This window comes from Arachis hypogaea, chromosome 3 (genome assembly GCF_003086295.3).
Source record: "Arachis hypogaea cultivar Tifrunner chromosome 3, arahy.Tifrunner.gnm2.J5K5, whole genome shotgun sequence".
Taxonomy (NCBI): domain Eukaryota; kingdom Viridiplantae; phylum Streptophyta; class Magnoliopsida; order Fabales; family Fabaceae; genus Arachis; species Arachis hypogaea.
Window position 1 is genome coordinate 74,674,793 of NC_092038.1, and position 11,863 is coordinate 74,686,655.

General features: G+C 39.5%; 1 non-coding gene across 1 annotated transcript; it reads right to left on the bottom strand.

Annotated features, from left to right (window-relative positions):
* Positions 1 to 1,176: 1,176 nt before the first annotated feature.
* LOC112793502 (small nucleolar RNA R71) lies at positions 1,177 to 1,285 on the bottom strand. Its single transcript, XR_003198188.1, has one exon. It is a non-coding gene; the product is annotated as a small nucleolar RNA R71 (small nucleolar RNA).
* Between the last annotated feature and the right edge of the window lie 10,578 nt (positions 1,286 to 11,863).

An 11,863-nucleotide genomic window follows, 5' to 3' on the forward strand; every position in this document is an offset into this window, starting at 1 on the left:
GGATGGCACAAGAGGGAAGATTTTGTTTTCAATTCAAATTTTTTTCAAGTTTTTATAATTTTTCAAAATCAAATCTTTTTCAAACATATATTTTCAAAATTAATTTCTTTCCAATTTCAAAAATACTTGCTAACAATTAATGATTTGATTCAACATTTAAAGTATGTTGCCTTTTCTGTTGAGAAAGGTTTAATGTTTGAATCATATCTTTTCTTGTTAGCCAAGTCATTGATTTTAAAAATCAAATCTTTTTAAATTGTTTTTCAATCATATCTTCTCAATCATATCTTTTTTATCACATCTTTTTCAAAATAAGTTTTCAATCATATCTTTTTGATTTCTAATTTCAAAATCTTTTTCAAAAATCACTTTATCTCTTTCCCAATCATATTTTTCGAAAATCATTCTTCAATTTTTCAAAATGTTTTTAAATCTTTTTAAATTTATTTTCGAAAATTTCTTCCCTTCTTCTCACATCCTTCTATTTATGGACTAACATGTACAATTCGAACTCTATCTTTCTAAGTTCAAATTATTCTACCTTCTCTTTCTATTCTTTTTTTCCTCTGACATCTCAAGGAATCTCTATACTGTGACATATAGGATTCCATATTTTGTTGTTCTCTTCTCTTTTATATGAGCAGGAGCAAAGATAAAGGCATTCTTGTTGAGGCTGACCCTGAACCTGAAAGGACCTTGAAGCGAAAGCTAAGAGAAGCTAAAGCACAACTCTCTGTAGAGGACCTAGCAGAATTCTTCAAAGAAGAAGACATGGCAGCTGAAAACAACAATAATGCCAACAATGCAAGGAAGGTGCTGGGTGACTTTACTGCACCTACTCCCAACTTTTATGGGAAAAGCATCTCTATCCCTACCATTGGAGCAAACAACTTTGAGCTTAAGCCTCAATTAGTTTCTCTAATGCAACAGAATTGCAAGTTCCATGGACTTCCATTGGAAGATCCTCATCAGTTTTTAGCTGAATTCTTGCAAATATGTGACACTGTCAAGACCAATGGGGTTAACCCTGAGGTCTACAGACTTATGCTATTCCCTTTTGCTGTAAGAGATAGAGCTAGGATATGGTTGGATTCACAACCTAAAGAAAGCCTGAACTCTTGGGAAAAGCTAGTCAATGCCTTCTTGGCAAAGTTCTTTCCACCTCAAAAATTGAGTAAGCTTAGAGTGGAAGTCCAAACCTTCAGACAGAAGGAAGGTGAATCCTTCTATGAAGCTTGGGAAAGATACAAACAATTGATCAGAAAGTGTCCTTCTGACATGGTTTCTGAGTATAGCATCATAGGTATCTTCTTTGATGGTCTGTCTGAACTGTCCAATATGTCATTGGACAGCTCTGCTGGAGGATCTCTTCATCTGAAAAAGACGCCTGCAGAAGCTCAAGAACTCATTGAAATGGTTGCAAATAACCAATTCATGTACACTTTTGAAAGGAATCCTGTGAACAATGGGACGAATCAGAAGAAAAGAGTTATTGAGATTGATACTTTGAATGCCATATTGGCTCAGAACAAAATATTGACTCAGCAAGTCAATATGATTTCTCAAAGTCTGTCTGGAATGCAAGCTGCACCAGGCAGTACTAAGGACGCTTCATCTGAAGAAGAAGCTTATGATCCTGAGAACCCTTCAATGGAAGAGGTGAATTACATGGGAGAACCCTATGGAAACACCTATAATCCTTCATGGAGAAATCACCCAAATCTCTCATGGAAGGATCAACAGAGACCTCAACAAGGTTTCAACAACAATAATGGTGGAAGAAACAGGTTTAGCAATGGCAAGCCTTTTCCATCATCTTCTCAGCAACAGGCAGAGGATTCTATGTAGAGCCACTCTGACTTAGCAACCATGGTCTCTGATCTAATCAAAACCACTCAAAGTTTCATGACTGAAACAAGGTCCTCCATTAGAAACTTGGATGCACAAGTGGGTCAGCTGAGTAAGAGAGTTACTGAACTCCCTCCTAGCACTCTTCCAAGCAATACAGAAGAGAATCCAAAAGGAGAGTGTAAGGCCATCAACATGGCCAAAATTGGAGAGGAGGAAAAGGTAGTGATCGCCACTGAGGAAGACCTCAATGGACATCCACTGGCCTCCAATGAGTTCCCTAATGAGGAACCATGGGAATCTGAGGCTCACACTGAGACCATAGAGATTCCATTGGAATTACTTCTGCCATTCATGAGCTCTGATGAGTATTCTTTCTCTGAAGAGGATGAAGATGTCACTGAAGATAAAGTTGCTAAGTACCTTGGAGCAATCATGAAGCTAAATGACAAGTTATTTGGTAATGAGACTTGGGAGGATGAACCCCCTTTGCTCACCAAAGAACTGGCTAACTTGTCTAGGCAGAAACTACCTCAAAAGAGACAGGACCCTGGGAAGTTCTCAATACCTTGTACCATATGCATCATGACCTTTGAGAAGGCTCTATGTGACCTAGGGCCAAGCATAAACCTCATGCCTCTCTCTGTAATGGAGAAGCTAGAGATCTTTGAGGTGCAAGCTACAAAAATCTCACTAGAGATGGCAGACAATTCAAGAAAACAAGCTTATGGACTTGTAGAGGATGTTCTGGTAAAACTTGAAGATCATTACATCCTTGCTGATTTTATAGTCCTAGAGACTGGGAAGTGCATGGATGAATCCATTATCCTTGGCAGACCCTTCCTAGCCACAGCAAAGGCTGTGATTGATGTTGACAGATGAGAATTGATCATTCAAGTGAATGAAGAATCCTTTGTGTTTAAGGCTCAAGGATATCACTCTGTAACCATGGAGAGGAAGCATGAAGAGCTTCTCTCAAAACAGAGTCAAACAGAGCCCCCACAGTCAAACTCTAAGTTTGGTGTTGGGAGGCCTCAACTAACTTCTAAGTTTGGTGTTGAACCCCCACATTCAAACTCTAAGTTTGGTGTTGGGAGGTTCCAACATTGCTCTGAGTATCTGTGAGACTCCATGAGAGCCCACTGTCAAGCTACTAACATTAAAGAAGCGCTTGTTGGGAGGCAACCCAATGTTATATTTATCTATTTTCCTTTGTTATTTTATGTTTTCTACAGGTTGATGATCATGGAAAGTCACAAAATCAATTGAAAAAGCAAAAACAACATGAAAAACAGAAAGAAAAATAGCACACCCTGGAGGAAAACTTGCTGGCGTTTAAACGCCAGTAAGGGCAGCAAATAGGCGTTTAACGCCTAGTCTGGCACCATTCTGGGCGTTTAATGCAAGAAAGGGGCACCAGACTGGCGTTAAACGCCAGGAAAGGGCAAGAAGTTGGCGTTAAACGCCAGAAATGGGCACCAGCCCGGCGTTTAACGCCAGAATTGGCAGAAGGAGAATTTTTGCTCGCCACTTGGTGCAGGGATGAATTTTTCTTGACACCTCAGGATCTGTGAACCCCACAGGATCCCCACCTACCCCACCACTCTCTCTCTTCTTCACCCATTCACCAATCACCTTAACACCTCTTCCACAAAAACCCCTCACCTATCAAATCCCACTATTCTCTTCACCACGCACATCCATCCTTCATAAAATCCCACCTACCTCACCATTCAAATTCAAACCACTTTCCCTCCCAAACCCACCCATACATGGCCAAACCATACACCCCCTCTCCACTCCTATATAAACCCATCTTCACTCCTTCATTTTCACACAACCTAAACACTACTTCTCCCCCTTGGCCGAACCACAAAGCCACCTCCATCTCCTCTATTTCTTCTTCTTCTACTCTCTTCTTTCTTCTTTTGCTCGAGGACGAGTAAACCTTTTAAGTTTGGTGTGGTAAAAGCATTGCTTTTTGTTTTTCCATAACCATTTATGGCATCTAAGGCCGGAGAAACCTCTAGAAAGAGGAAAAGGAAGGCAAAAGCTTCCACCTCCAAGTCATGGGAGATGGAGAGATTTATCTCAAGGGTGCATCAAGACCATTTCTATGAAGTTATGGCCAAGAAGAAGGTGATCCCCGAGGTCCCTTTCAAACTCAAAAAGGGTCAACTTTGATCAAAGGTTGGACCAAGTCCTCATAGACATTTGTGAAGAGGGCGCTCAATGGAAGAGTGATTCAAGAGGGAAGCCGGTTCAACTAAGAAGGCATGACCTCAAGCCCATCACCAAGAAAAGGTGGAGCAAACAAGAGATCCCACTCATCATGAAATCCCTGAGATGCCTCAAGGGATGCACTTTCCTCCACAAAGTTATTGGGAGAAAATCAACACCTCCCTAGGAGAATTGAGTTCCAACATGGGACAACTAAGGGTGGAGCACCAAGAACATTCCATTCTCCTCCATGAAATTAGAGAAGATCAAAGAATCATGAGAGAGGAGCAACAAAGGCAAGGAAGAGACATTGAGGAGCTCAAGCACTCCATAAGATCTTTAAGAGGAAGAACAAGCCGCCATCACTAAGGTGGACCTGTTCTTTAACTTCCTTGTTCTTTATTTTCCTGTTTTTCGAATTTTCATGCTTATGTTTATCTATGTTTGTGTCTAATGATCATTAGTGTCTTAGTGTCTATGCCTTAAAGTTATGAATGTCCTATGAATCCATCACCTTTCTTAAATAAAAAAATGTTCTTAATTGAAAAAGAGAAGAATTGCATGAATTTTGAATTTTATAGCAGATTAATTATTTTGATGTGGAGGCAATACTTTGACTTCTGAATGTATGCTTGAACAGTGCATATGTCTTTTGAATTTGTTGTTCATGAATGTGGGCTCTTGAAAGAATGATGAAAAAGGAGACATGTTACTGAGGATCTGAAAAATCATAAAAATGATTCTTGAAGCAAGAACAAGCAGGGAATTCAAAAAAAGAAAAAGAAAAAGAAATAATAAAGTTGTGATCCAAGGCAAAAAGAGTGTGCTTAAGAACCCTGGACACCTATAATTGGGGATTCTAGCAAAGTTGAATCATAATCTGAAAAGGTTCACCCAGTTATGTGTCTGTGGCATGTATGTATCCGGTGGTAATACTGGAAGACAGAGTGTTTTGGGCCACGGCCAAGACTCATAAAGTAGCTATGTTCAAGAATCATCATACTTAACTAGGAGAATCAATAACACTATCTGGATTCTGAGTTCCTATAGAAGCCCATCATTCTGAATTTCAAAGGATAAAGTGAGATACCAAAACTGTTCAGAGACAAAAAGCTAAAAGCCCCGCTCATCTAATTAATACTGATCTTCATAGAAGTTTTTAGAATTCATTGCATATTCTCTTTCTTTTATCTTATTTGATTTTCAATTGCTTGGGGACAAGCAACAATTTAAGTTTGGTGTTGTGATGAGTGGATAATTTATACGCTTTTTGGCATTATTTTTAGTATGTTTTTAGTATGTTTTAGTTAGTTTTTATTATATTTTTATTAGTTTTTAGTTAAAATTCACATTTCTGGAGTTTACTATGAGTTTGTATGTTTTTCTGTGATTTCAGGTATTTTCTGGCTGAAAATGAGGGACCTGAGCAAAAATCTGATTCAGAGGCTGAAGAAGGGCTGCAGATGCTGTTGGATTCTGACCTCCCTCCATTCGAAGTGGATTTTCTGGAGCTAGGGAACTCCAAATGTCGCGATCTCAATTGCGTTGGAAGGTAGACATCTAGGGCTTTCCAGAAATATATCATAGTCCATACTTTGCACGAGTTTTGACGATGTAAAATGGCGTCAAAACGCCAGCTCTCTGCTCTTTTCTGGTGTTAAAACGCCAGGCATAAAAGTTAGAGTTAAACGCCCAAACTGGCATAAAAGCTGGTGTTTAACTCTAGGAATAGCCTATGCACGTGAAAGCTTCAATGCTCAGCCCAGACACACATCAAGTGGGCCTCAGAAGTGGATTTCTGCACCATCTATCATAGTTTACTCATTTTTTGTTCACCTAGGTTACTAGTTGAGTATAAAAACTACTTTTAGAGATTTATTTTGTACCTCATGACATTTTCACGTTTCACATTGTATCTCTATGGCATGAGTCTCTAAACCCCATGGTTGGGGGTGAGGAGCTCTGCTGTGTCTCGATGAATTAATGCAATTACTTCTGTTTTCTATTCAATCATGCCTGTTTCTGTTCTAAGATATTCACTCGTACTTAACCGTGATGAATGTGATGATCCGTGACACTCATCACCATTCGCAACTTATGAATGCGTGCCTGACAACCACTCCTGTTCTACCTTAGAGTGAGTGTATATCTCTTTGGTTCCTGATTCACGAGTTTGATTGCCTCTCCTAACAACAGACCTTTCAACTCCTTGAGATCAGAGTCTTTGTGGTATAAGCTAGAATCCATTGGCAGCATTCTTGAGATTCAGAAAGTCTAAACCTTGTCTGTGGTATTCCGAGTAGAATTCGGGAAGGGATGACTGTGACGAGCTTCAAACTCACAAATATTGGGCGCAGTGACAGTGTGCAAAAGGATCAATGGATCTTACTCCAACACTAGTGAGAACCGACAGATGATTAGCCCTATGAAACCCGTAGCTGGACCATTTTCACTGAGAGGATAGCTGGTAGCCATTGACAACGGTGATCCACCAACATACAGCTTGCCATGGAAGGAGCCTTGCGTGTGTAAAGAAGAAGACAGTGGGAAAGTAGAGATTCACAAGACAAAGCATCTCCAAAACCTCAACCTGTTCTCCATTACTGAATCACAAGTACCTTTTATTTCATGTTCTTTTATTTTATTGCAAACAAAACCCTTTTCATTGTTAATCTCCTGACTAAGAGTTACAAGATAACCATAGCTTGCTTCAAGCCAACAATCTCCGTGGGATCGACCCTTACTCACGTAAGGTATTACTTGGACGACCCAGTGCACTTGCTGGTTAGTTGTGCGAGATTACAAAAGTGTGATTGCAATTTCGTGCACCAATACCCTTGCTAACTTAAGCATCGGAGTCCCTTGCAGGTACCACCACCCTCCAGTGACGAAGGATCAACACCACCACCAAGTCCAATAAGTCAGACACGGCGGCTCCGACCACCATCATCAAGTCAGACACGACAGTGCTGACCAACACAGAAGATCCCATCCGAGATCGACCTACGGTTTCAGATAACCCTCAGAACAGGTATCTTTTGGGGTTTTTTAGGTAAGAAACAAGAATTGTAAATTGCAAAGGAAATAAAAAAACAATTAAGGAAGGCTCTTGGCAAGGTATGAAAACTGGAAGTCCTATCCTAGCTATCCTTATCAATTGTAATGAGAATTATTCATTACTCTCACTTAGTTAACCCCTAACGATGGAGGAAAGTCAAGTGGATGAATTAACTTGAGTCCACAAGTCCTAGCCAACACATAATGAAAGGCAAGCTTTAGTGGCATTCAAATCAATTAGCAATCTCAAATTATCAATAAAAAAAAGAGTTTGATAACTCAAGTATCACTAATTACTCAACCAAAGCCAAGAGAAACAAAATCTAACTCACAACTAAAAGGAGCATTTTAACAAACACATAGAAGGCAATAAAGGCAAACATTATTAATTGCAAGAATTAAAGGAGTCTACAACTACAAAAACAAGAGATTAACAATAGAAAGGCAAAACAATTATGAAACAACAAAGAACTTATGAATTGCATTGAAGAAGAAATGTAGATCTACAAAAGAAAGTTCATAAACTACAACTAACACTACAAAGGAATTACAAGAGAAGAAGAATTCTACAACTACAAGAGAACAATTAAGGAAGAAAAAGGAAAATTAAGAGAGAAGAAGAAGAAGTAGATCAAGATCTAAACCTAATCCTAATTCTAGAGAGAAGAGAGAGCTTCCCTCTCTAGAAACTAACTTTCCCTCCTGTTCATGCCTCGGGTCGATGATAAGCGGATAATTTATACACTTTTTGGCATTGTTTTTAGTATGTTTTAAGTATGTTTTAGTTAGTTTTTATTATAGTTTTATTAGTTTTTAGTTAAAATTCACTTTTCTGGACTTTACTATGAGTTTGTGTGTTTTTCTGTGATTTCAGGTATTTTCTGGCTGAAATTGAGGGAATTGAGCAAAAATCTGATTCAGAGGCTGAAAAGGACTACAGATGCTGTTGGATTCTGACCTCCCTGCGCTCTCAATCAGCTTTGGTGACGATAAAAATAGCACCTTGAAACTCTAGAATTCATTCTTAAAAATTCTGAAGAAAAATACCTAATCTAAGCAACAAGATGAACCGTCAGTTGTCCAAACTCAAACAATCCCCGGCAACGGCACCAAAAACTTGGTGCACAAAATTGTGATCATCAATGGCACCATCAACATGGTACGCTCAATTGCAATCTCAACTCTTTATCATAACTTCGCACAACTAACCAGCAAGTGCACTGGGTCGTCCAAGTAATAAACCTTACGCGAGTAAGGGTCGATCCCACGGAGATTGTTGGTATGAAGCAAGCTATGGTCATCTTGTAAATCTCAGTTAGGTAGATTCAAATGGTTATGGAGGATTAATGATTAAAATATGAATAAAACATAAAGACAGAGATACTTATGTAATTCATTGGTGAGAATTTCAGATAAGCGTATGGAGATGCCATGTCTCTTTCGTCTCTATGCTTTCCTACTGTCTTCATCCAATCCTTCTTACTCATTTCCATGGCAAGCTGTATGTTGGGCATCACCGTTGTCAGTGGCAACAATCCCGTCCTCTCAGTGAAAATGTTCAATGCGCTCTGTCACAACACGGCTAATCATCTATCGGTTCTCAATCAGGTTGGAATAGAATCCAGTGATTCTTTTGCATCTGTCACTAACGCCCAACCTTCAGGAGTTTGAAGCTCGTCACAGTCATTCAATCCTTGAATCCTACTCAGAATACCACAGAAAAGGTTTAGACCTTTCGGATTCTCTTGAATGCCGCCATCAATTCGAGCTTATACCACGAAGATTCTGATTAAGGAATCCAAGAGATAAACATTCAAGCCTTGTTTGCTTGTAGAACGGAAGTGGTTGTCAGGCACGCGTTCATAAGTGAGAATGATGATGAGCGTCACATAATCATCACATTCATCAAGTTCTTGAGTGCGAATGAATATCTTGGAACAAGAATAAGCTGAATTGAATAGAAGAACAATAGTAATTGCATTAATACTCGAGGTATAGCAGAGCTCCACACCTTAATCTATGGTGTGTAGAAACTCCACCGTTGAAAATACATAAGAACAAGGTCTAGGCATGGCCGAATGGCCAGCCTCCCAAAAAGGGTTCAATCATAAAAACATGATTAAAAGATGAAAATACAATAGCAAAAGGTCCTATTTGTAGAGAACTAGTAGCTTAGGGTTTACAAAGATTAGTAAATGACATAAAAATCCACTTCCGGGCCCACTTGGTGTGTGCTTGGGCTGAGCATTGAAGCATTTTCATGTAGAGACTTTTCTTGGAGTTAAACGCCAGCTTTTGTGCCAGTTTGGGCGTTTAACTCCCATTCTTGTGCCAGTTCCGGCGTTTTACGCCAGAATTCTTGAGCTGACTTGGAACGCCTATTTGGGCCACCAGATCTCGGGCAAAGTATGAACTATTATACATTTCTGGAAAGCCCAGGATGTCTACTTTCTAATGCAATTAAGAGCACGCCAATTGAGCTTATGTAGCTCCAGAAAATCTCCTACTAAAAACATACTAAAAACAATGCCAAAAAGCGTATAAATTATCCGCTCATCACAACACCAAACTTAAATTGTTGCTTGTTCCCAAGCAACTGAAAATCAAATAAGATAAAAATAAGAGAATATGCAATGAATTCCAAAAACATCTATGAAGATCAGTATTAATTAGATGAGCGGGGCTTTTAGCTTTTTGCCTCTGAACAGTTTTGGCATCTCACTCTATCCTTTGAAATTCAGAATGATTGGCTACTATAGGAACTCAGAATCCAGATAGTGTTATTGATTCTCCTAGTTAAGTATGATGATTCTTGAACACAACTACTTTATGAGTCTTGTCCGTGGCCCAAAGCACTCTGTCTTCCAGTATTACCACCGGATACATACATGCCACAGTCAACATAACTGGGTGAACCTTTTCAGATTGTGACTCAGCTTTGCTAGAGTCCCCAATTAGAGGTGTCCAGGGTTCTTAAGCACACTCTTTTTATCTTGGATCATGACTTTATTTTTCTTTTTCTTTTTCCTCTCTTTCTTTTCTTTTTTTTTTGTATTCACTGCTTTTTCTTGCTTCAAGAATAATTTTTATGATTTTTCAGATCCTCAGTAACATGTCTCCTTTTTCATCATTCTTTCAAGAGCCAACATTCACGAACAACAAATTCAAAAGACATATGCACTGTTCAAGCATACATTCAGAAACCAAAAGTATTGCCACCACATCAAAATAATTAATCTGTTATAAAATTCAAAATTCATGCAATTCTTCTCTTTTTCAATTAAGAACATTTTTCATTTAAGAAAGGTGATGGATTCATAGGACATTCATAACTTTAAGGCATAGACACTAAGACACTAATGATTATAAGACACAAACATAGATGAGCATAAGCATGAAAATTCGAAAAACTGGAAAATAAAGAACAAGGAAGTTAAAGAACGGGTCCACCTTAGTGATGGCGGCTTGTTCTTCCTCTTGAAGATCTTATGGAGTGCTTGAGCTCCTCAATGTCTCTTCCTTGCCTTAGTTGCTCCTCTCTCATGATTCTTTGATCTTCTCTAATTTCATGGAGGAGAATGGAATGTTCTTGGTGCTCCACCCTTAGTTGTCCCATGTTGGAACTCAATTCTCCTAGGGAGGTGTTGATTTGCTCCCAATAGTTTTGTGGAGGAAAGTGCATCCCTTGAGACATCTCAGGGATTTCATGATGAGTGGGATCTCTTGTTTGCTCCATCCTTTTCTTAGTGATGGGCTTGTCCTCATCAATGAGGGTGTCTCCCTCTATGTCAATTCCAACTGAATAACAGAGGTGACAAATGAGATGAGGGAAGGCTAACCTTGCCATGGTAGAGGACTTGTCCGCCACCTTATAAAGTTCCTGGGATATAACCTCATGAACTTCTACTTCCTCTCCTACCATGATGCTATGAATCATGATAGCCCGGTCTATAGTAACTTCGGACCGATTGCTAGTGGGAATGATTGAGTGTTGGATAAACTCTAACCATCCCCTAGCCACGGGCTTGAGGTCATGCCTTCTCAATTGAACTGGCTTCCCTCTTGAATCTCTCTTCCATTGAGCGCCCTTTTCACAAATGTCTATGAGGACTTGGTCCAACCTTTGATCAAAGTTGACCCTTCTAGTGTAAGGGTGTTCATCTCCTTGCATCATGGGCAAGTTGAATGCCAACCTTACATTTTTCGGACTAAAATCTAAGCATTTCCCTCGAACCATTGTAAGCCAATTCTTTGGGTCCGGGTTCACACTTTGATCATGGTTCTTGGTGATCCATGCATTGGCATAGAACTCTTGAACCATTAAGATTTCGACTTGTTGAATGGGGTTGGTAAGAACTTCCCAACCTCTTCTTTGGATCTCATGTCGGATCTCCGGATATTCACTCTTTTTGAGTTTGAAAGGGACCTCGGGGATCACCTTCTTCATGGCCACAACTTCATAGAAGTGGTCTTGATGCACCCTTGAGATGAATCTCTCCATCTCCTATGACTCGGAGGTGGAAGCTTTTGCCTTCCCTTTCCTCTTTCTAGAGGTTTCTCCGACCTTAGGTGCCATAAATGGTTATGGAAAAACAAAAAGCAACATTTTTACCACACCAAACTTAGAAGGTTTGCTCATCCTCGAGTAAAAGAAGAGAGAAGAGAGTAGAAGAAGAAGAAATAGAGGAGATGGAGGTGGCTTTGTGGTTCGGCCAAGGGGGAGAAGTAGTGTTTAGGT